At 36.2% G+C, this 26,290-nt stretch overlaps 1 protein-coding gene across 1 annotated transcript in view; it reads left to right on the forward strand.

Annotated features, from left to right (window-relative positions):
- Positions 1 to 26,290, forward strand: part of LOC141402440 (band 7 protein AGAP004871-like) — a 115,594-nt gene that overhangs the window by 20,318 nt on the left and 68,986 nt on the right. The window lies entirely within an intron of this gene.

Here is a 26,290-nt window from a genome sequence, read left to right on the forward strand (position 1 = left end):
TTATTTTGCGTTTTAAAATCCATCCAATAGTAAAAGAACACATATAATAATGGCCCTAAGTATAATAAGTATACAATAGGGTGGTTTTAAAAAATTAATGTCGGATTTTTTATGCGGCACCCCCCTAAAGTGTTTAGTTTTGGTGCCGTGACATAACTCCCAACGGACATAACTCTCAAATTTTTTGGGAGCTATGTCGGTCTCCACCTAGTGGACATAAATCGCAATGCGAGTTGTCAATGAGAGCCATACCTAAAATTTTCTGAGCGACATTTTTGCAGAATATTTCGAAGCTGAAAAACGTCATCTTGTGGTACTTTTATAGCGGCTCTTACAATAAAGAACGAAAAGGACATTGAAGGAAGCGAGTTAGAAGGTCGAAGTGCTTTACGAAAATAATCCCCATTGGATTTGACTGCAGACATGTCATCTCAAAAATAAGCTAAAGCAACAGTGAACAAAGATATAACGCTAATTCCTGATGCCTTACAGGGTCTCTAGCAAAAACTTCATCACGCCATAACGCGGAAGTTCGACTCACGGCGGATCTGTCCTTCGGGGTTCTTAATATACTCGCCAAGGGCTTTCATCACTAAAAGGTATTATCTCTTCCCCAGATGTTCACCTCCATTTTGTTGCACAGTGTTATAAACCTCCAAGAGGAAGAAGAAATAGAAGAAGAGTTTATCGTAGAAGGATATGATTAGAACTAAAATATATATAGTAAACTTTAAAATTGTCACAAAAGATAGTGGAGTAGGCCTATAGAGGAAACAACATTAAAAAAACGCGCCGAGTGCACTACCTCACAGGTGTTGTGGAAATGTGTGCATATAATGATTTGATTGACTCGTATCTCAAGAATAATAGATTTTATGTAGAACCTGTAAAGACCATAATTGTAGAGAATTTTCTATTCTACAACTTTTTCTTTAGTCACTTTAATCGAACCAAGCGTTTTCGAAGCAAATGAAAAACAACTGTCTCATGTCAATTTCCTCTTAGGTGCCGTAGTAATGTGTGCATATTGTGTATTGATTGGCTTGTATCTTTGGAACGGTGACTCATATGCGGACATCGTGAGGAGCAAACTTATAGGAAATATTGTAATAAAAAACTTTTTCTTCAAACACTTTTTGGTAGGTTCTACCGTTTTCGAAATAAGTGTAAAATAATCGCGACAGGTCAACCAACACACAGGTGCCGTAAAATTACTTAAAGTTTCTATATTGCGTGACTCATATCTCAAGAACCGTAGGTTCTAGGTCATTGGTTCAAAGATCATTTTCATAGAAAATTTAGTAGTCTACAAATCTCTTCTTGGCATCGAAATGAAAAAACATATAGTTTCTGAGTTATGACCAAAAAACCAAAAAAAGTCCACAAAATTTGACCTTTGACCCCGAATAACTTTTTTTGCACACATGGGATCGATGGGGACTTTTAGGACTTTGCTTCTATTGGCCAACCCTAGCTCTCCACCAAAATTCAGCTTTGTGGGAATTTTTGCTATTTCCCCCTTATACGCATGTCTATTTTGACCGGACTATATATCCTTTTTAAAGTTTAAGTGATTTTTTTTTGCAATACAATCTTTATTTCAAATGTATAAGAAAATAATGCAATTTATAATTTATTTAAAATTTTTAAAAACTGTGGATCGGTATTGGTATAAAATATGACGAAGGCCAAATTTTGGAACAAATCGAGAGTTATCGGGTTCTCCTGGCACTACATATGGTGCCATAGGGGTTTTTACACCTTTCGAGCTGTTTTCTCAAGAAGTATGGACTTGCGCCTAAAAAAGCTTTTACCGTCGTAATTGATGCAGCGAATGCAAGTTGCTTCAACAAAAATCAAAGCGATTCGGAAGCAGGTTTTAAAGTGAACTTATCCAAAATTTTGTGTGGGAGGTACCCGGAGGAGTGGACAAATATAGTCCATCTTCGAACCTGATCTATATCTGGTAGATATCTCAGGATGTGCAAAGTATGGACCAATTCGGTCACTCCCATTAAGAGTTATCGTGCGCACATTTTTTTCCGAACATGTTTGAACTTTTGTGGGCGAGGTACCTGAAGGAGTGGACCGATATGGCTTATATTCGAACTTAAACTAAGTTTGCACAAAATATTAAGAAGGCCACATTTTGGACTGAATCTGCAGATCCGTTCGAGAGTTGTCTTGCGCTCCAACCACTACACACGGTGTCATAGGGGTTTTTTTGTACCTTTCAGGCTATTTTCTCAGGAAGTATGAACTTGCCCCTGATGAATCTTGTACCGTCGTATGGGAAGCAGTGAATACAAATTGTTGCAACAAAAATCAAAGCGAATCGAGAGCAGGTTCTAATCTGAACTTATCCGAAATTTTGTGTGGGAGGTACTTGAAGGAGTGGACCGATTGGGTCCATATTGGAACCTCATCTAAGTGTGCTAGAAATTTCACGATGTTCAAAGTTTAGATCAAATCAGTTCCTCCCTGCAAGAGTTATGGTGCGCACAAATGCCCCGAACATTTTCGAACTTTTGTGGTGGGGGTGGGTACCGGAAGGTCCATTCCACGATATAGCCTATCGTCGAAATTAAACTAAGTTTGGACAAAATATTACGAAAGCCAAATTTTGGACCGAATCGTGCGCTCCAGCCAGCCAGGCAGACAGACAGACGGACATGGCTAAATCAACTCCAAATTGTCTGAAACGGATTTCGCCCAAACATACTTGGGGTCTAAAACCATTATTTCGATGAAGCACATTTTGCCCGTATGAAAGTGTATATGGTAATATTCAAAAAAGTTTTTCAATCGTTGAAGTTGAGGTTCACCATTTAATAAGTCGCGAACTGTTAATATATTTTATAAAATATGAATATATTTATATTAATAGAAGAGTTTGAGCCACGATCTCATAATATGGACCATAACAAATAATTTTCGTGGAAGCTGCGTTGGTGGTAATATAAAAAATGGGAAAAATGTGTTGAAGTAAACATGTTTTTTGTGCTCTTTTTTGATTTCTGGCCAAACCACGCAAAATTCGAACCTTTGCTCAAAGAAAGAACTAAACAATACCCCTTGGGCAACATGGTTCTAGTGTATGACTTCTGGATATATACACTGCATCCCCCTAAAATCGATGCTGACATTTTGAAGTTTTGATTTTAGTGTTTTTCAAATTTTTCTTATAATTAGAGGGTGCAACTAGAAAAAAATCCAAACTAGTTTATAGGATTGTAGAACTCGCGATTCCACGTCGTTCGATGTATATCTCATGAGTGTGCTCCGTACAGCTTCCTAGTCCTAAGGCGAAAATTTGGTGCGTAAATTTTTTGAAAAAACCTATTTTTTGGCTTTAAAATTTACAACTGTCGTACAGGTACCCCTGAACCCCGCGTGATTTTAGTTTTTTTTACGTGCCGGATCTGATGAGCTCTTCCGCGGTCGAATCCATCCACTAAAACGCCGGATATAGATACCTTGAAAATAGGAAAATCTGCAAAAATATATTTTGACAATTCCGCGAATTGAACCGCAATTTTCTTTGATTATTTTTGCTTAAATGTAATCCTTTATACGCGATTATAATATTTGCCAAAAAGGTGTGTCACAAGTTACAAAGATTCAGGAGTAATATCCACATTTATCCCAAAATAGAATTCGGTGGCACATCCGCAGTTCTTGACGAATCTGTCTAAAATAATTTATATTGACGTATTTTTAATAGGTGGCCATTGAAATCGGATGCACCTTATAATCATATGCACATCGCGTAATTTTTGCCTATTTGAATGTTTTTTGTATAGTAAGATGCAACTGATGGCACACTTTGGCCGCTGAATGAAACATGGGAAAATCCATGCATATTGATAGACATGGACTCCCAGTATCCGAAAACCACATGCACCTCAACCGATTTAAACCAATTCGCGAATTATACGGTTTTTAACTTCTATGTTTTTTCATTGATTGTAATTTCAATATTACTCTCTACTTCTTATTTCTATTGCTTATCACAGAAAGCAAATATACTTTCACGATGACTAAGTACTTTTCTCGTAGAAGTTTAAGCAAAATACTTCAGGCATTGGATCGAAATTTAGCGAAATAATAGAACATTTATTTTTCAATTTTTTTGTATTTAACCAAAAATATATTTTTGAAATAATTTCTAACAATAAGTTTCCGTTCTTTGTTGTTGCTGTAATATGCAAGTTATAAACGGATAGATATCAAATGCTGCTAACGATTCATATACACATGTTCTTATTACAACACAATAGGAATTTTTAAATATTTTTTCTTTACAAGAGAGTAAAACCGCATATAACTTTTGAGTGCAGCATCTAATTTTGTGAACGCGAACAGATTTGAAACCACGATTTTTTTCGTAACCCATGAACCAAAAATGGCGGATGTGCTCGCCAAAAAAGTTTTTAATTTTTTTCTATGTAATTGTAAAGGAAATTTGAAATTTACCATATACCCTCGTTAGCATAAATTACGAGGGAAATTTTGAGGCCCCAGTAAAACGTTGTAAAGAATATTTACTGCTACAACGTTTTTTTGAAACCCATTTATGAACTTTGAACGCTATTTATTTAAAAATCCCTCCAGCGATTTTTTCTTTTTTTAGATTTTTCTCTTCTATAAACATTGCTGTTTCAAAATCCGTAAAAACTTCCCATGTGTAAGCGGTTTTTATTTAAAGTTAGTTCAGAAGCAGCGTGCATGACATTGTTTTAAAACATTTTCCCAATTTGAACTTCTATATCTCAAAAATCGTAAAACGCAAACATCATAAAAAATTTTATAATCTATGAACATTGTAGTTTCAGAATCTGCAAAAACTTCCCGGCTGTAAACACCTTTCATTTAACATTAGTTCAGGCCGAAGATAATTAACTTTGTTATTCTATTTGCACCACATCGAAATATTCGTCGGATACCCTATAAAGTATATATCTTCTTGATCAGCGTAAAATTCTAAGCCCGTCCGTCTGTCCCTCCATCTGTTGAAATCAAGATACAGGTCGTAATTTTGAAGATAGAGCTTTATAATTTGGTATAGAAGTTTCTATTACTAATACTGTTTGGTATTGAAAATGGGCTATATCGGACCACGCCTTCATATAGCCCCCATAGAACAGTAACTCTATATTTTCAGTATTTTGAAGGTTGTGGCCTCAATATCCCAAGGAAAAGGCTGAAATTTGGCATTTGGCATCCTGGATATCTCCCCCACAAAAGTTCAAAACTTATCGCTAAAATGGTGCGCACGATAACTCTCGAAGGCAGTAACCGATTTAGTCCATACTTTGCACATGGCGATATTTCTACGAGCCATAGCTCAGGTTATAATATCGAGCCCTTCCCGCGAAAAAGGTGTAAGCGACAAAAAGCAAAGTTTACAGGAGACGGTTTTTATTGAATAACTTTTGATCTGAACAAGATTTTTGATTAAATTTTGGTATAGTTCCGTTACTAAATCCTATTTACTAAACAAATAAATAATTTGTGGAATATCTTCAATATAACGGTAATTTGTGTCGCTATATCTTTTTCGCTGTCACGCTAGCAGACTAGTAAGTTAAGAAGTGGCGGTTACATTAAAATAAATTATTTGAAACAAAACATTTTTAGAGTAATTCACATATACAATTTAAAAACAAAGTTTTTGTTTGAAAAATTATAAGATTAAAGCGTATTTCTTGTAATATAGTCGAATATGTTAATGTGCAATTTTGAAGTAAGCGACAATTCGCTGTCAACTAAAAATGTAAACAAAACGAAAAGGGCGCTTACATCAAAATTGTTTTTGCTCTAATTTCGTAATGGTACATGGTAGAGTTCTAAAAATTTGGGAGATGGTGTGTTGGAATATTCTTTATCAATTTTCGTAAAAAAAAGAAAATCAAAAAAATGTCGGTTACATCTTTTTCGCGGGAAGGGCTCGATATGGACAATATGTGTAAGCTCCATCGTGTAATTGCCACACAAAATTTCGGAAACGTGTACTTTAGGACATCCTCTCGAATCGTCTTGCTTTTTCTTGCAACAGGTTGCACTCGATTCCCCTATTATGACTACAAGTTTTTTAGGGGCAATTCCATACTTCTTGAGAAAGTTACCCGAAAGCTGTAAAAACTCCTACAGCTGCGCAGTGTACTGCGTTGGTCCACACTTTGCATTTCGTAATATTTCTTCGGATATTAGATAAAATTCGAAGGTGGTGCTTATAGGTCCACTTCTTCCGGTACCTTCCCCTCAAAAGTTCAAGAATATTTCCTAAAACGGTACGCACGATATCTTATAAACGGAGCAAATCGATTTGGTCCAAACTTTGGATTTCGAAATATTGTGTTCCAACTGAGTTTATGTTCAAAAGTGGGCCCCTCACGGTCCACTGCTTGCGGCACCACCCACTCAAATGTCCAGCAGTTTTGTTTAAGTGCGGTTAAGGGTTTGTTTGAGGGTCCTGAGGAAATTTTTACTGATGGTACCCCTAGTGTCCCTGTTTACAGCGATAATATGGGAAAGTCCATGTTTCCTGATATAATGGCCCAAAGTTCATAATTATATGGTGACCAATTGAAATGACTTGTAGGCGTGATATCTATCGGGGGGAATGTCTCGCAAAATAAGACCCACTTTCAAAATAGACTTTATGTACCTCCCCCACAAAACTATTGGGCTTTAATTCAAATCCATATTTTTGTCGGCAAGTTCATATGCCTAAAATTCTGAAAACCCCCTAAATACATAAGTGTTTCGATTCACACAGGCTGAGCATTAGAGTGGATATCGATTTTTTTTAGGCGGCACCCCCCTAAGGTATTTAGTTTTATTAAATTTTACGATTGCCAAAGTTTAAGCACAATCGGAATATGTTAACACGTGCCACTGGGCCTCGAAGTTTCCATGGCCCTATATATAACGAATCTTAAAATCCGAGCCGATTTTCACAATTTTTTGTAGGATTAGTTTTTTAGATACAACAAATAAAATTTTTTCATCGCTTGGACGATAAATATGGTCTGTAGAAAGATTTCGTGAAAATTCGCCTTTGGTCCCATACAAATTACTATAGAAACGTCTAGGTCCGAGTGGCACGTGTTAACATATTCCGATTGTGCTCAAACTTTGGCAATCTTAAAATCTAACAAACTTAAACACTTTATTGAGGTGCTGCCTAAAAAATCCGACATCGATTTTTTTCCTTTAAGTTAAAATCACTGTCGGCAAAGTCGACTGATACTTTTTTATTTTTTTTATTATTACATATTTTTTAAGAACTATTCTTAGTTCAAATTGTCGTTTACATTAATTTTGTCATTTTAAAATGTTGTCTGGTCAGGAAATCAAATCTGGCCTGGAACATTAAGAATCGGCAAAGCCGACTTATAAGGGGTGATCCATTTAGAAGTTCCTACTTTTTTTAAAGGAAAAAAAAACAGAAAAATCAAATTGAATGGGGAATGTTTATTATCATTTATTTCTTGCAGATTATGTATAACAAATACTGGCTCAAGTCTTTCGACTGGTAACTGGCGAATGGCACGTCTCATGTTTTCCTCCAAGACCGATCGAAGCGGCTTTATCAGCATACAATTTTGACTTTACATATTTTCACAGGAAAAAGTCTAACGGAGTGATATGAGGAAATATTGGTGTTCAATTGACTGGTCCAAAACGTGCTCACCGAAGTGTTCTGTTGAATAAATTCATTGATTAATGCGATTTGTGGGAAGTGACGCCGTTTTGTTAAAACCAAATGTCGCCGAGATTACTTACTTAGCTGGCCCATTACAGAACATTTGTTCCATAAGCCGAAATAAGAAAAAATCTCCAATTCTCTCGGTTTGTTGCTTCGCTTTTTGGAATACCGCGTCTTTCCATCTATTTTTCCACTTGTTCGCTTCATCGAAGCCTTGGACTGCCAGTTTAACGTGTACCGTCATGTGGGCCGTATTTAAACGCCTTTTTAGTTGGTTCGTTCCATGTTCCAAATCGTAGTCCTTTATCAATGCATAGAGTCGTCATCGGTATTCGGGATCAATTTTCATTTATAGACATTCTGGGAATTGATGATTGTTTCAGATACAACGGGGAATCAACCCATCGCTTCCTAACCTGCTTGATGGGGCTGCCATCTTCGCCAACAGGTTGGCCGATTGTTACATCATTTCCTCTGTCACGCTGGTTAGAGTTATGCCGCTCATGATCGGTCGGCATTGCCTTCTCTGTTAAAAGCAGGGTATACCACGTGCAGGTGAAGGTTGACAGTTGCGTAGGAGAGGCTATATAATCGCTTCCTACCCCAATACCCTAAACAGGTGCATACGTAGAATTTCACGTATTTTTTGGCCAAACAGAATATCTAACGAACATCTGTGTAGGAAAGCAAATATGGTTGACATAAATATCGAAATCCGTAGAAGAAAATTTGGCTGGATTGGCCACACACTGCGAAAAACACCAGAAGAAGTATGCAACCGTGCATTAGTCTACAACCCTCAAGGAAGCCGAAAAAGGGGTAGACCGAAAACCACATCGAGAAGGTCAACGATATCAGAAAATGTCACACAGTCTTGGAAGATCCTATAATAACATTGTAAAACTGAGTGAAGTAGCTACAAACCGGCAGAGATGGAGACAATTTATAGACAGCCTATGCCCAGTATAGAGGCAGCTCGTAATCAAAAGACGACGAGCAAGGCGTTATATGTATATATTTAGCTGGTTCATCATCGCTCATTTTTATGATCTATACTGATGTCGTTGTATAGCAGATACAGCTCGTGGTTCATACGACGTCGATATTCACCATCAACGAAGATTGGCCCGTAGATCTTTCGAAGAACTGTTCTCTCAACCACTCCAAGCACTAATTATCTGCTTGCGCAAGTATCCAGGCTTCGGAACCATACATTAGCACAGGTAGTATCATTGTTTTGTAAAGCGTTGTTTTTGTTTGACGAGATGTGGCCTTATGTTTAAACTGCTTACTTAAGCCAACGTTGCATCTGTTGACCAACACAATTCTTCTCCTTATTTCACAACTGATGTTGTTTGTTGTGTTTATGGCGGTGCCGAGGTAGACGAAGTCCTTTACTACCTCAAAATTGTAGGAACTAACTTCCACTGTTGGCCCTAGCTCTATGGACGCATTGCGCGTGGACACCATCAACTTTGTCTTTTCGCCGTTTACTGCCAGGCCCACTTTTGCTGATTCTCCTTAGACCTTCTTAAAGATATCCCTTACTTCCCTTACTTATCGTCCCATAATGTCAATGTAATCAGCATAAGCAAGTATCATATGGATGTTGCTGTATATTGTGCCATTTCTTTTGACATTTGCATCTCGTATAACCTTTTCCAGCAAGGTGTTGAACAGGTCACACGAAAGGCTGTCTACTTCTCTGAAACCTCTTTTGGTACTGAATTGTTAGGAGAGTTTCTTTCCTATTTTAGCTGAAGACCTAGTATAAGTTAAGTCATCTTACAAAGCCGAATGAGCTTTGCGGGGATACCAAATTCTTACATGGCTTGGAATACCTTTGGGCGTAGAGGCTGTCGAAGGCTGCCTTATCATGGATTAAAAAGTGGTAGGTGTCGATCTGCATCTCTTGGGTCTTCTCCAGGATTTGCCGCAGGGTAAATATCTGGTCAATGGTGGATTTGCCTGGTCTAAAGACGCATTGTTATGGTCCAATTATTTCAATGACCATAGGCTTTAGTCGTTCGCACATTATCCCTGACACTATCTTATAGGCAATAAAAAGAAGACTTATGCCTCTATAGTTAAAGCATACAGTCTTGTTTCCTTTCTTGTGGACAGGACACAGGATACTCAGGTTCCAATCGTACATGTTCTTCCTGCCAACTGCTCCTGCTGCCTTATTATTCTTTAGCCGGTTTATTGCTGACATTACCTCATCTTGGCTGGGCGGTAGACATTCAAAACCATCTTCTGGGATTGGATATGTGGTATCTTCGTCGTCTTCGCTACTATTGGACACCAACAGTTTGGAAAAATGCTCTTTCCATATCCTGATCAAACTATCAGCATCAATTACCAAATTACCTTGCTGGGCTCTACAGGAGAATGTGGCTGTACCAAAGCCATCAGTTTGATGTTTCACTCTTTGGTAGAACTTTCCGACTTCACTCTGGCTCCTGTACATCTCGATTTTTTCACACTCTCGCTTTTCCATTTCTCTCTTTTTCTTGGGGAAAAGACGTTTCTCATCTCTCCTTTTCTCCCGATATCTCTCTCGTGCGCTACGTGTTGCTACTGATTGTAAAGTAGCTCTATATGCCGCATTTTTTTTCTTTGGTAGCAGCACGACACTCCTGGTCATACCATGAATTCCTTTGTGAAGGTCTTTTGAATCCAAGTATGTATTTTGCGGCTGTTTGCATGGAGTGGGCAATATTTTGCCATTGTGTTGTTATGTTATCGGGACAAGGAGTGCTCGCATTAAGCAATTGGGCTAGTTGAGTGGAATATGCTGTGGCTATCTGTTGTGTTTGCAGCCTATCGATGTTCAGCTTCCGCGTTGTATCTGTTCGTGCTTTATTTGCAACGTTTAGACGGGTAAGTACCTTTGCTGCAACAAGGTAGTGGTCCGAATCAATGTTTGCCCCTCGGAACGATCGTACATCCAACACGCTCGATGAATGTCGTCTATCAATCACAACATGATCAATTTGATTTCATGTTTTCTGATATGGAGACAGCCAGGTGCCCTTATGAATATCGAGATGATTAAATCTGGTACTGCTAACTACCATGTTTTTTGCAGCTGCAAAGTCTATCAGCCTCATACCATTGTCAGATGTTTCACTGTGGAGACTGAAATTCCAGACTGTTGGGCCAAAGATATTCTTCTTTCCAATTTTGGCATTAAAATCACCTAGAATAATTTTAATGTCATGGGCAGGGCAACGGTCATATGTTTCTTCTAAGTGCTCGTAAAATATATCTTTGGTCTGTTCGTCCTTGTCTTCAGTGAAGCATGAGCGCAAATAAAGCTTTTATCCGTATTGTAGCAAGTCTTTCATTCACTGGAGTGAACTACAAATCCGCAGCCAAACTCATGCATTGTGTCAGTGCGTCACCTTTAGGTATCGTAATTCCTGTATGGCAGTTAACCCGGCGCAATTACGGTCGCCAATGACGATGAAGTCCAAACCGGCATCATTTTGAAGAAATAGGGTCCTACGATTCCACCGACCCACAAACCGTTATTTTTTTCTTGATGAAGCGGCAGCTCTTAAATCTCTTTAAATTGCTCTTCTACCCAAATGTGGCGATTTTGCTTCTACAAATCGTTCAACTTTTTTACGAAAATTGCGTTATATTGGGATTGTGTTTCGAGCCTAATTTTGTTCAGTGATGAGGCACATTTCTGGCTTTATAGGTATGTAAAGCCAGAAAAGTGCCTCATCAAAATTAGGCTCAAAACACACTCCCCACATAACGCGAATTTTCGTAATAAAGTTGAACGATTTGTAAATGTTGTAGAGGTGTAAGTTTTTCCATGATAAACTGTCAAAGAGTACTAAGCAAAAAGAACATGAACACGTGACACGACTCACGCGTGATCTGTCAAAAAAAGGCTGTTGAAAAAAGTACATCTTGTTGGATCACCCGATACTTGTTTTAAATATTTTTTATCATGTTCGAATCGAAATTATCATACCAAAAAGTTTCTTATTAACGTTCTATAACGTAGAAATTCCTAGTTCCCCAACATAGAAGTTAGACTGTATATCCCTTTCTTACTTGTTGATCTCCAGCTTTTTTTTCTCTCATTAAAAGTTTCAGCTCCACCTCAAACATCAAAAGTTTCAAGTTTACTCTAAGGGAATCATCAACCTTGTGGTCATCGGGCCGATTCACTGTTGGCAGTTTGTTTTTTTTTTAATTACTTTGCCTCACACAAACTTTCATAAAAAATTAATGAAATGATATTGCCTCATTAACTTTGATGCTGGGCAAATATTAGACGTGGAAAACGTGCCCAATTTCGTCCTCTAATCAAATTACAACATAATTTGGCACCTTTATAATTAATTAATGAAAACTAGTCATTATGGGTTAATTGGTAGGCATTACCTAACTTAATTACTTCTTTTAACCTGTACTGCGTTCATATACCCAGGTGTTTATGGATGTGGAAATCATGGAAATCGGCGAACACTACACGTGTTTAAACACACACACAAACATATCCATACACATTTCAGGGCACACAACTGTTGAAACTATTTGAGCTTTTGCTAAAAGGTCCTCAAACATGTCATAGAAAAGCTTTGCATTGCAGATTTTCACCAAATCTACCCAAAACCGTTAAAAGAGTTTCTGTTCAAATAACCATGAAATCCATTGAATGGAGTAAAGAGTAATAACGGAGATGTGTGTGTACCTTCCAAAACCCCAATCAACCAAACTAAAAAGAGAGTAACAGAGAACATCTAACGGAAATACTCTTATTAGGTGAAATGAATAGGAAATCTGCAAAAGAGACTGCAGAGACACTGATTTTGCACAAAAAAGAGATTTACTCCGAAAAGAAGGTTACCAACAACATTGACTCATACTGCTTGTCTATGGGAGTGTGTGTTTGTGTGTGTGTTTAAATGTGAATGCAAATAGAGTAATGCATAGAAACTCAAATACAACAACATGGTTGTGCTCATAAAATTTCCGACAATAAAGCAACTCAATTAACTTCATTGAGAAAAAGTTTGAACCTCTGCATTCTCCTTGCCCGTTTTTTTTGTGAAGCGAGATGTCGATGCCATGTGAATGTTTAGCATGGGTCTCGTCAATGTGACTCAGTCAACAGTTGCGGTGGACTAGTCAAGCAGTTCCAAACACGACTGCATCCAGACTAAAGGTATTCTTTTTTAAAAGCGGTCGTCGAACGGTTGCGTTTCAAAGAGACACGTTGTACGGCGGATAAAACGGATAAGTGGTATCGACCGACCGTCGTATACTCAAATCGCAAGCACGTATTTCTCACAAATCGAAATAACAATACACGCACACTTGAACACATTGCTCACTGGCAGAACAAATCAAAACAAAACGAAACTAACCACAAAGGAAACGGAAGTCGAATAAGATTTGTTTGCGAATTGAACAGCGCGCTCTCACAAACAAATGCAGTTGATTTTGTGGCCAATTTTTTGGCATTGTTGCAAAAGTATAGCCTGAAACTAAAAGGCTTCAATTATTTGTCATTCACATTTATGTAAATCACCACAACAACACACACACAATGAAATTCACATCTACCAACAAACAATGTGCCAAATTTAAATGTTTAATTTATGTGCCACAAAATCCGTCAATTATTCTCACAATTCAATGACACCAAATAGACCGCCTAACGAGCTTGGGGACCAGAGGACAGCTCTCAAATCAAGTGACACAAAAACGAAAATACCATGCTGACTTTATTGCACATTGGGTTGAGTTGTAAAAAATGCAATTTTTAATGAGATAAGAAAAACGTGCGAAATATAAAGTAGATACAAAAACTTTTATTGTATTTACACAAAAAAATTGAAAACAAAACATCAAATAATTATGATCTTAGTTACTTTTTGTCGCTTTTAAATCATAATTTTGAAATAAAATGATACAGTTAAGTCAAATGTCAAGCATGAGAAAATACTTAATCGTAACGGAAACAGCACATGCACAGTCATAGACAACTAACATGACAGGTGGACAAATTTGTACTATGAACAAATCCCTAATTTAAACAAATAAAAAATCGACCCGGCCAAACTTGTTATACCCTCCGCAATAAAATATTCTGAACTTAAATAGAGTAATTAGTTTTCTTTTCTGTCCACAATTTTAGGCGAACAATTTTATAAACACAGATATTAGAGTTGTGCCAATTGGACTAGATGGAACTATCTAGTTCACTACGTTGCACAGTGCGAAATAAGAGCACTTTAGCGGAATTTACTAACAGCTTTAAAAGGAACGGGTGTAGATTCCTAAAGTTTTGCAAAAATGTTTCTTATATTACAACTTTAAAAGGAACGGGCGTGCAACAAAATACAATTAGTTTTTATATGATGGGAAAACCTGAGCATATTATGAAAGCAGGGCTAAAAATATGAGATATGTGTATCGGCTTTTTTCACCTTGACATCGGAAAGTAACCGAAGTAGGCGGGGCAAGTTCAGCCCATTTCTTTTTTTTCCGAAATATTCAATTTAAGATATCTTGGAATCCGTGCATTTTAGCCATATAATGTCTTTGGGAACTTTAAAGAAAAGAGTATGGGGAATACTCGTGTTTAAAATGTTAACTCTCATTAAAAGGGTCTTTTCGGTCCTTTTTTCGAAAATCGTTCAAAATCTCCTTTAATATGTGATCGTATCAAATCAAAATATTCTACAAAATTGTTCATCATAAAATTTTCATGTAGGTCTCAGAATACACAAAATCAGTGAATCTCTAAAAAGGAAAAACACTTTTAGGGTTAAAGTCGGACTTCATCTGAGTTTATTCAAAATTGTCCAACAAGACATAATTTTAGAGGGATGACGTCAAAGACAAAAATATTCTTCGTTAAATTTCACTGTAGGTCACAAAAGAAATGAAGTCTCTAATTACATTACCTGTCATGAAAATATCAGTATTAAGTTTTGCTGAAAAAACATGAAAATATTTACCAATTTTTTTGAAGAATTTTTTTTTTTCTTTTTTCAATTTGATATATGAAAGTAAAATGAAAGAAGAAAAAATGTACACAAAATTTCCCTATGAGTTTCAGAATAAAACATATATCTACGTATAATATTTTTTTAAAAAATTAAGTAAAATTAACAGAACAAAATTAAAAGAAATAATTTCATCCTAAAATATATAAAATTTTAACCTAATTTTTTAAGAAAATAATATACGTAGATAAATGTTTAATTCTGAAACTCATAGTGAAATTTTGTGTACATTTTTTCTTCTTTTGACACTTTTCACCTATATAACTTTCATATTACTTTCATGTATCAACTTGAAAAAAGAAGAACAATTTTTTCTTCAAAAAAATTGGTAATTATCTTCGCGTTTTTCAGCAAAATTGATACTGATATTTTCATGATACGTAATGTAAATTAAGACTTAATTTCTTTGGTGACCTAGGGTGAAATTTGACGAAGAATATGTTTGTCTTTGACGACATCCCTCTAAAACAGTGATGGCCACCAACAACAACTTTCCTATGCCCGCGGGTATACGACACACACGTACACTGCAAACACATTCGTTCGGTTAATGCATTGTTTACGTTTCCACTCACACTAGCGCAAGTTATAATCTGCAAATGTGTGTTTTTGGCCATCACTGCTCTAAAATTATGTTTTGTTGGACAATTTTGAATAAACTCAGATGAAGTCCGACTTTAACCCTAAAACGTGTTTCCTTTTTAGAGATTCCTGGCGATTAGAATAGATTTAGAGATTTGGTGTATTCTGAGACCTAAGTAAAATTTTATGGTGAACAATTTTGTAGAATATTTGGATTTGATACGATCACATATTAAAGGAGATTTTGAACGATTTTCGAAAAAAGGACCGAAAAGACCCTTTTAGTGAACAGCATGAGGGTTAGAATTTTAAACACAAGTATTCCCCATACTCTTGTCTTTAAAGTTGCCAAAGACACTATATGTCTAAAATGCACGGATTTCAAGATATATTAAATCGAATATTTCGAAAAAACAAGAAATGGGCGGAACTTGCCCCGCCTACTTTGGTTACTTTCCGATGTCAAGGTGAAAAACGCCGATACACGTGTCTCATATTTTTAGCCCTACTTTCGTAATCTGCTCAGTTTTTTCATTCAATTTTTGTTTGCAGTCGCACAGTGTTAATGAATAGTGTGGGGCTGAAATTGGGCCACTTAGACCCGCGGTTTCCTGTAGCGCTCATGTAACGGCGGCTGCAGCTTTTACGTTTTCAATTCATTTTTCAATATAGATAGAAAACTTATGTACAAAATATTTTCAATATAGGTTCGCGTTTTGGTATAGCCCCCATTGTACGATACCGGCCGATGTTCTTGGTATAGCCCCCATATGACGAGTTTCCTCATATTAGGAATTTAAAAGTTTAAAGACAAAAATTGCAACCGATTTTAATGCATAGTCCGTGTTTGTCGTTTGTGGAATAATTTTATACCGTATAATGAAAGGAGATTTTCTTATTCTTTGGCTGCATTTTAGAAAATGGTTATTGAATACCTACAATAGATATCAGTATAATTTCGCAAAGACAGGATAAATTTGGTTGTCTATGCTAGTTTAACTTTATCTGCGATTGTTAACGCCATTAAGATTTTAGTATTTAAAGAGTTAAGTTTTTTAAGAAAATGAGTTTACTTATGAATTGTAAATCGTGTCATATATTGCTACTCTGTAATCATTTTTGGCCTATATTGGCTTGTTGATTATTAATAAAGTTTGCAAATAATAATAATAATAATAATAAATGTACATTTTGAGAAGTTTGCGAATAAAAAACTGGCAACATAGATCCACTTTTGGGTGAAGCCCCACAACCCTACACATCCATTAAAGAGTAACATGTCAACAATTTTTTTGTTTTCATTTGTATCTAGAATGTTTATTGGTCTATTTAGCAGGCCTGTACCATTAATCTTATTAATAATGTCTTAGATTAAGTTTAGGTTGGCACTGCATTACAATCTCTATTTCAATTTTAATTTTTATTGGTACTTGCTCCACAGCATCTAAAAATGTTGCACTATATATAAATCAAAAACATTTTCAGGTCAAAAATATTATGATGGACTGCGAGAGGATTTTTTAAATCACAGAAATCATTATTTGGTAGAATTAGTGAGCCAATTTTTTTAAAACACAGTCAATAATGGCTTTTAGTGCCGCGTTTACCTTCCACTTTTAGAAAATGCAATTAAATGAAATTCCGAAGTCACTTTAAAAAAAACTTGAATATCTCTGAAGATCGCACGTTTCCGCAGCGGTTTTATTGCTTTGCGAACACAGGAGACCCCAATCATTCAGATCATATACATTAACATGGGAATGTACGGGACTCACTTTTGAAATGTCCACGGAAAATAAAAAAATTATTTTAAAAACTAACAAGTAAGAAAAGTCTATAGTCGGACGAAGCCGACCATGGGATACCCTATACCACTATCCCAGGACAATCGCTCTCCACGGAACTTCTTTTTAATGATTGTGAAAATTTAATTATCAAATATCAGACATGTAATGTATAATACTTATGACCAAAACCAAAAAGTTAGTTACCATGACAAAGACATTTTTGTAGCAGGAAAGGAAAATTTAGTTCACACAAACTAAAATGTAATGAAACCCACTTATGTAGTACTACTATGTACCTCCGTTGTTTAACCGCTACGTTATTGAAATTGTTACCAATATCACACAAAAGTTTCACTCCATTTAACCCGCTAAGTACTATCAGACCTTCACGTTGGTTTGTACGCTTCTTCTTCATCATAAACTCAAACTTTGTTTAAAATTTTGCGGGTTATTATTTGGAGCTACAGAGCCGCTACAAAATTGGTTACAATTTTGTTTTTGGTCCATTTCATCCCCTTAATATTTCACGATCATCACCAAAAACTAAACATTTATATTCTAGCCCGAACCCAACCTCCTTAAAAAATTCGTTACAATCGGTCCATAATTGCGGCCTTAAGCTTGTTTGCAATTTTTAATGGACGGACACACGTCGCTAAATTGCTTTATCTCGTCGAGATATGAATTATGGCATACCAAATGAGGGGTCTAGGACGAATATTTCGTGGTGTTACATAAACTCTTGGAGAGACAATAAGTAGCGTGGGATAAAAATGTGGTTCTCTACACAGAACCCATTATATATAAGGCAGTAGGCCCGTTACCTAGCAAACACTTTATTGCAATTTACATCAGAGGAAAGGTCAGTAGTTTTTTTTCCATATGTAGGCTACTTTGCGAAATATATATGTATGTCCTCAAGGAATTAAAATATCGACCAAAAATAAAATTTTTATACTTTTCATACAAAAGTAATAATCCATTTCACCCGCTAAAGAATATCAGATCATCATTCAAAATTGTAGGCATTTTTGTCGACCTATACTCTTACCCGGTGCAAAATTTCGTGACTATTGATGTATAATTGGGACTTCTAGCGAGTTTATTATTACACTACAAACAAATAACGGAATATATTAGGTTGTAACTCTGTTATCTGATCATGCACACCAACATAATTGGCATCAATTGAAAGGTCAAGCGTTCCACTTTCAAGTATATCTCACTTGTCCGGAATGTCACTTCCAGGAATTAAGATATAAGCTGTATATTAAAAATTTTCACAATTTTCACACAAAAGTTATGGTCCATTTAACCCTCTAAATATCATCCGATCGCCATCTCAAATTGCAAGCTTCTCCTTTGTGATATACTCTTACCTTATTTTAAATTACGCGTTGATCGGACTATTATTGAGACCTACAGAGCCGCTAGAAAATTGGATAAATATTATGTTTTTGGTCCATTTCACCCGCTAAATATTTCACGATCATCACCAATAAGAATAGGGATCTATTCTGATCTGAACCTGATCTCCATACAAAATTTCGTGACGATCGGTCCATAATTGCTGCCTGGAGAGTGTTTACAATTTATAATGGACAGACGGACGGACGGACAGACACACATCTCAAAATCGCTTTATCTCGTCGAGATATGAAGATTGGTATACCACATTGGGGGTCTCCGACGAATATTTCGCGGTGTTACATGAATTTTTACCAAAACAAACTTATAATACCCTTTTCCACATTGTGGTATAGGGTATAAAAAAAACACTTTTTTCCGATTAAAATTGCATAAAAACAATAAGAGTTTTTTGCATTTTTTTAAGAGTAAAATATCACAATTGTTTTGTAAAATATTAAGAATAATAAATCACGGCGTGCTAACTTACCATTTCTCTGCGCCACTCCATTGTATTTAATAAATCGAAAATCTCTTTCTTAGAAAAAATTTGAAATAAAGGTGCAAATTTTAAGTGCATTTTTAAGTATTTTCCCTGAGTAAATCGCCAAACTGAGTATGGACCATTTGCAGTGGTATACTTAGATACCGAATTCAATCAAAATTTAATTAATTTTATGTACTTTCAAAATTCCTTAAAGTTCCACTAAATTTGCGTCGTTCCAGTCGTATACGTAGTTTCAGAAGTTAGTTTTGATGCCGTTACTCATACGTTTTGGAACTAGGATAATGAATTAGGAACTAAATTACCCAACTCTAAGAGATATCCCAAGTGCCTAACTTAAATATTAAATTACGTTAAACTAGTTTGGAGGAAATTTTTGAAAAAGTTTAATAGTAATCTTATACACTAGCCATTCTAGCTGCTGTGGTTTTTATAGCCTTTGGCTATTATCACAGAAAATATGGACTTACTCCAAAAAAAAAATTTTACCATTGTAATAGGAACCGTGAAAACAACCTTCTGCAGAAAAATTCAAATAGATCCGCGACGAGCTCTCAAACTGCACATTTCCCAAATTTTGTATAGAATTGCCCTCAAAAAAATTGTACTGTTGTAAAGGAGCCGCAAGAACAGCATACTTGATATCACAAATCACTATTACGATGACACACATTTTTGATTATGTCAAAGTGTGCATTAGGGTTATGACTTTGTTAAAACTTCGTATCCCTGTATCATAGTTTGATGAGTTTTTACCTAAGATTAGATAAAATCTTAAATAATAACAACATAAAATCTTAATTATAAGGTGATTCGATAAAAAAAAGCTCACACAAAAAATTAATGTTTTCATACATGAGTTTATTAGTATTGGAGACACTTTATGCACGTGTATGAATCAAGAGAAGCTTTAAAGCCACACGACATAAACAAGATGACATAAGCTTTTGTTTATCAGCAATTTTAAAGCCATATAATTACATATACGTATATCATTTTATATCATACATAACTTTATCCCACATATCATATCAATTGAACGTGGTTTGTGCATGGCCGTTTTCAATATTTAAATGGAATACAAATTATTTTAAAACGTAATTCATACGTGTAGCAAGAAATAATTTTTTGATTTTTTTTATTTCATAGTATTTTTTAAAGCCTCAGCATTTATGCTAACGAGGGTATATGAGGAAATATCAAAATTTTTTAGTTTTCCATAAAAAAAATTTTAAGCTACATGAAAGATTTTTGGTACATAGATTGGGAAAAAATTTCGATTCTCAAATCTGTTCGAGATACTAATTTTGGTTGTTGCGCGCAAAAGTTATGGCGGGTTTAATTCTGAAAATAAGAAATAAATCTTAAAACAACGCTACTCATTATATTGAGAAACATTGTTAATTAAGGGCTTCCTACGTACTATATGATTACTGAGGTCCCATAACATTAGTGACAAGTTGTAAATTTTCGCGGAAATTAAGAAAGAATTAAAAAACAAGCTTGCTTGCAACTTGTTTTATTAAAATTTAAGCTGTTTATGCATCGGAAAAATATTTTAATATGTACGTAATCTAAACATCGCGACGATTCAAAGGGAACCAAAAATATAGAAATCTGTTTAGCGGTTTGCACATTTTAGCAAAAATATATATTGAGAGAAGTTATAAAATTTTTGTAAGAGAAAATATTTTTCAAATTTTTTTGTGAATTAGTTGAAGAAAATATAAGAAAATTAGGTCGGAGTTATTCTTCTATTTCAGTTAAATTTCACGCAAAAAATCACGTTTTTTATTCTAATCACTTCTCGAGTACGCGCTAACATCTAGCGAAAGATTTGGGTAACGTTCAAATAAATGTCGGGTTCCATTGAATGCGGTATAATCTTCAAATAAAACTGTATCATTTGAAATGCGTGTAAATCGCGAAATCCTCAAAATCGCTTGATACGCATTCGGTTTATCAATACGGCTTCTCTTTTAATTTGTTCGCATTTGCCAGGATTTACTTTGACCGCTAAGATGTAGCGTCGTCTGCAGTTTAGTGTGCAACAATCTGTATAGCTCTTACAATTTGCACAAAGTGTATACACTTTTTATGCGCGTCCGATTTCACTACCAACCGTGGAAAAATACATCGATCTAATCCTATTTCGATCAAATCCATCAAGAACCGTGGATGTAGCATCACACACTATTTTTGGGATAAATCGGATACAGCTCCCATGCCACTATGTGTCAGTTTTTTAATGACAAGAAAACGATCCACAGAAAATGCGACTAAAAACATATTTCGCACATTTTTCGGTTTTTGCAGTTGCTGTTTTCGCCGTTCTAGGGGATGGAAACTAAAATGGAAACTAAAATATCGCGGGGTACCAGCACACTCAAAAGGATATTGTAAATACTGTACCCAAAAATATGTTTTTTAGAAAAAATATCGCACTAAATTTTGGCCTTTGGCAGATTACTCTGCTGCTGTGTGGGCTACATACATACCCAATATACATATCAAATTATGCGTAATTGCGAGTATTTTATTCCTATTAAATGTTTTTTGAAATACTCGAATGCGCGTTCCAGTAAAATTAAAAATACGAAAAACACCTAAAATCCGACTTCAAAATGTCAGCATCCATAAAAGGTGGAAGCAGTGGAAATTTCGAAAAGTGATACATTAGAAGTGTAATCTTCATTTTGTATTCTTCTACTTTTACTTTGAACATATGTCCGTCATTTGAACGGTTTAATAAGCAATCAAATAGTATCGTAAAAACTCGTTAGCTTCAACGTTTTTTTTTCCTATTTTTATTCATTTACGCGGTCATAACTTCCACGCAAATTAAGTTATTTTGCCAAATTTTTGAGATTTTTTCAAAAAACACTTCAATTGATCTAGCCATGGTCATAGTTACTGGTAAATTGCAATAGTTCGCGTATTATAATAGTGCAAACCTTGGCTTCATGGAAACTAAATTTTTTTGATATTCACTCATATACACTTTCATACGGGCAAAATTTGCCTCATCGAAATAATGGTTTAAGACCCCAAGTATGTTTGGGCGAAATCCTTTTCAGACAATTTGGAGTCGAATTAGCAATGTCCGTCTGTCTGTCTGGCTGGTGTGCACGGTAACTCGCGAACGGATGAACCGATTTGGTCCAAAATTTGGCCTTCGTACTATTTTGTCCAAACTTAGTTTAAGTTCGAAGATGAGCCATATCGGTCCACTCCTACAGGTACCTTCCCCACAAAGTTCCAAAATGTTCGGAAAATTTGTGCGCCCGATAACTCTTGAGGGAGGAACGGATTTGGTCTATACTTTGCACATCGTAAAATTTTTACCAGACAGATGAGATTCCAATATGGAATCTTGGAGAAAAAAATTAGTTTGTTTGTTGTAGCAACTTGCGTTCACTGCCGCTCATATAACGGTATAAGTTTCATCAGCGGTAAGTCCATACTTCCTAAGAGAGTAGCCTGAAAGGTACAAAAAGAAACCCTATGACACCGTGTGTAGTGGTTGGAGCGCAATATAACTCTTGAACAGATCTGCAGATTCGGTCCAAAATGCGGCCTTCGTAATGTTTTCTGCAAGCTTTTTAAGTTCGAAGATAAGCCATATCGGTCCAATCCTTCAGGTACCTCCCCCACAAAAGCTCAAAAATGTTCGGAAAAATTGTGCGCGCGATAACTCTTGATGGTAGTGACAGATTAGGACCATACTTTACACATCCTACTATATCTACCAGATATAGATCAGGTTCGAATATGGACGAATATGGCCCACTCCTTCGGGTACCTCCCACACAAAAATTTTGGATAAATTCACTTTAAGACCTGTTCTCGAATCACTTTGATTTTTATTGAAGCCCGAAAGTTGAAAAAACTCCTATGGCACCATATGTAGTGTCTGGAGGGCTCGATCGGAATACTGCGTTCGTCCACAATTTGGACATTGTAATGCATATTTCTTTGAATATTAGATGAAATTCCGGTACCTCGCCCACAGAAGTTCGAAAATTTTCTCTAAAATGGTACACACGATTTCTCATAGGCGTAGAAACCGATTTGATCAAAACTTTGGATCTCTAAATATTGTCGAAACTTATTTTATGTTCAAATTTGGGCCATATCTGTCCAATCCTTGTGGTACCACCCACACAAATGTTCAACGTTTTTGTGTGGTTCGAGCATCCTTTGGACATTTTTACCGAAGGTTTTCCTAATGGTCCTGTTTACCAGCGATATTATGTTTTTCGTAGGCTAGTGTGATAAAAAGCTCTATCTATCGATATCCCCGCAAATTTTTGAGCTTTAATCCTATCCATACGTTTGCAGGTGCATACGCCCAAATTTTGAAAACCCCCTAAATACATAAGTTCTTTTTTTTGGGGACAAAAAGAATTTAATTTACATAGGCTGAGGGCATATCTCTGTCAGCAAAGCCGACCGATCCTTTTTTACTTGTTATTCCTAAGAGGACTAGAAATCTACATCACTCCTAAGCTCTTACAATTTCAAACTATACTGCCTCTGTATCACACATTTTTAAAGACTTTTATTCAACCAAATATGTATAATTCGGCGTAACCATTTCTAAAGGAAGGTAAATCTGTATACCCTCAGCCTTTAGGCTAAAGAGGGTATTTACACTTTGATACGACCAAAAATGTGCCTCATCGAAACAATGGTTTTAGACCCCAAGTATGTTTGTACGATATCCGTTTCAGACAATTTTGAGTAGATCTAGCAATGTCCGTCCGTCTGTCTGTCTGTCTGTCTGTCCGTCTGTCTGGCTGGCTGGTGCGCACGAACGGATCAATCGATTCGGTTCAAATTTTGGGTATCGAAATATTTTGTCCAGATTCGATTTAAGTTCGAAGATGGGCCATATAGGTTCACTCCTTCAGGTACCTCCCCCACAAATGTTCAAAAATTGTCGCAAAACTTGTGCGCACGATAACTCTTGTAGGGAATAACCGATTTGGTCCATACTTTGCACATCATGTAATTTCTAGCAAACTTAGATAAGGTTCCAATATGGACTCAATCGGTCCACTCCTTCATGTACTTCCCACACAAAATTTCGGAAAAATTCGGTTTAGGACCTGGTATCGAATCTCTTTGATTTTTGTTTACGCAAGTTGTATTCGCTGTCCTCTATACGACGCTGTAAGTTTCATTAGGGCAAGTCCATACTTCCTGAGAAAATAGCCTGAAAGTTACAAAAAACCCTATGACACCGTGTGTAGTGGTTGGAGCGCAAGATAACTCTCGAACGGATCTGCCGATTCGGTCCAAAATTTGGCTTTCGTAATATTTTGTCCAAACTTAGTTCAAGTTTAAAGATGGATTAATATCGGTCCACTCCTTCCGGTACCTCCCCCACAAAAGTTCGAAAATGTTCGGAAAATTTGTGAGTACGATAACTCTTGAAGGGAGTAACCGATTTAGTCCATACTTTGCACATTATGAAATTTCTACCAAACTTAGATGAGGTTCCAATATGGACTCAATCGGTAAACTCCTTCGAGTACCTCCCACACAAAATTTCGGAAAAGTTCAGTTTAGGACCTGCTCTCGAATCGCCTTGGTTTTTGTTGTAACATATTGTTTTCACTGTCCCCTATACGAAGGTACAAGTTTCCTCAGGGGCAAGTCCACACTTCCTGAAAAAATAGCCTGAACGTTGAAAAACAAACCCTATGACACAATGTTTATGGGTGGAAGCGCAAGATAATTCTCGAACGGAAATGCCGATTCCGGCCAACATTTGGCCTTCGTAATATTGTTTCCAAACTTACTTTAAGTTCGTAGATAAGCCATATCGGTCCACTCCTTCAGGTACCCCACAAAAGTTCAAAAATATTCGGAAAAATTGTTGCGCACGATAACTCTTGATGGGAGCGACCGATTTGGTCCATACTTTACACATTCTCATAATATCTACCAGATATAGATCAGGTTCGAATATGGACTATATTTGTCCATTCCATACCGTACCTCCCACACAAAATTTTGGATAAGTTCAGTTTAAGACCTGCTATTGAATCACTTTGATTTTTATTGTTGTTCGCTGCCTCAATTACGATGGTAAAAGTTGTTTCAGGGGCAAGTCCATACTTCTTGAGAAAACAGCCCGAAGGGTGTAAAAACCCCCTATGGCACCCCCATGGTCTATGTCGGTCCATTCCTTTAAGTACCTTTTCCGCAAAATGTTTGAACTTTAATCGTAATCAAAATTTTTGTCGGTGCATACAACCAAAATTCTGAAACCCCCTAAATACATAATTTTTTTGTGAAAAAAGGGTTTTAATTTGCACAGGCTGAGGGTATATCTCTGTCGCCAAAGCCGACTGATACTTTTTTACTCGTTTTACCAAAAATTCTTCACATAGTGCAAGAGGATACATGCACTTTCATTGGTAAAAATTTGTCCCATGCGTAGCCGGTATTCGATTCGCTTTTGTCAAGAGATGAAAGTTTAAATTTACACAGACTGGGGGTATATCTCTGTCGAAAAAGCCGGCAGATACTTTTTAACATGTTTTCAACTCAAGTGGACACTGATCTCTTTGTAGTGTCAGTTATGAAATAACTTTATCATTAGTCAGCAAGCATGTTCCTCGCAAACTGGTCAAACATAAGACACGGTGCTCTTGAACCAACTTTAAATGGAAGGTGCTTACACCTGGGAAGTGTTTGCGGATTCTGAAAATACAATGTAGATGAGAAAAATCAAAAACAAAAAAATCACCGGGGAAAACCGCAAGTCCTTTCGAAATGGAATTAGAGGAAATATTGTAGCTGTGAAAATGCTCTACAAAATTGACCATCATGATATTTTCGTAGGTTTTACCATTTTTGAGACACAGAAGTTTAAATTGGGACAATGCAAAGACTGTATCGCCTCCTCATAATGTTTTTACGGTGCGCCTTAACTAACTTAAAATAAAAACCACTTACACCTGGGAAGTTTTTGCGGATTCTGAAAATACAATGTAGATGAGAATAATCAGAAAACAATAAAAAATCGCTGGAGGGATTTTTAAATAAATCGCGAAAAATTCTCACAAGATTAACCTCAATGATATTTTCATAGGTTTTCACGATTTGCTTGAAAATGGTAAGTCTTATCGAAATGGGGCTAGAAAAAATCTTATAGATGAGAAAATTCTCTACAACAATGGCTTTCGTAATTTCTTCCTAGGTTGTATGATATATAACCTTAAGTTGGGAAATTGTAGTCATG

This window comes from Musca autumnalis, unplaced genomic scaffold (genome assembly GCF_047663935.1).
Source record: "Musca autumnalis isolate F117 unplaced genomic scaffold, ASM4766393v1 scaffold_4, whole genome shotgun sequence".
Classification (NCBI taxonomy): Eukaryota; Metazoa; Arthropoda; class Insecta; order Diptera; family Muscidae; genus Musca; species Musca autumnalis.